Source organism: Acanthisitta chloris, unplaced genomic scaffold (assembly GCF_000695815.1).
Source record: "Acanthisitta chloris isolate BGI_N310 unplaced genomic scaffold, ASM69581v1 scaffold26888, whole genome shotgun sequence".
NCBI classification, from domain to species: domain Eukaryota; kingdom Metazoa; phylum Chordata; class Aves; order Passeriformes; family Acanthisittidae; genus Acanthisitta; species Acanthisitta chloris.
The window spans coordinates 8958-9209 of NW_008689079.1; the positions used below are offsets into that span (position 1 = coordinate 8958).

General features: G+C 49.6%; 1 protein-coding gene across 1 annotated transcript in view; it reads right to left on the reverse strand.

Annotated features, from left to right (window-relative positions):
- LOC103808512 (unconventional myosin-X-like) overlaps positions 1-252 on the reverse strand; it is a gene marked incomplete at its 5' end in the record, with an annotated part of 47201 nt that overhangs the window by 5098 nt on the left and 41851 nt on the right. The gene's annotated exons all lie outside the window — the stretch shown is intronic.

A 252-nucleotide genomic window follows, 5' to 3' on the forward strand; every position in this document is an offset into this window, starting at 1 on the left:
CACTGAGACCTACTTGAGTGATTAAATATTTTGCAAAGAAACTCCCCCGCGTTTCAAGAAAGGGGAGGAACTTTCAGATTTCTAGACTCCAGGAAGCAACCTTAACAGCAATCTTAATAACGGAAGGCAATTGGAAAGCCAAAAGCCCTGTCGAGGTGCAAAGCTGCGCGTACACTCAGCCCACGGGAGCAGAAGCCCTCCACCAACCTCCAGAAACTCTGGGGTGGAGATGCTGCTTCTGTGCTGAAGAGG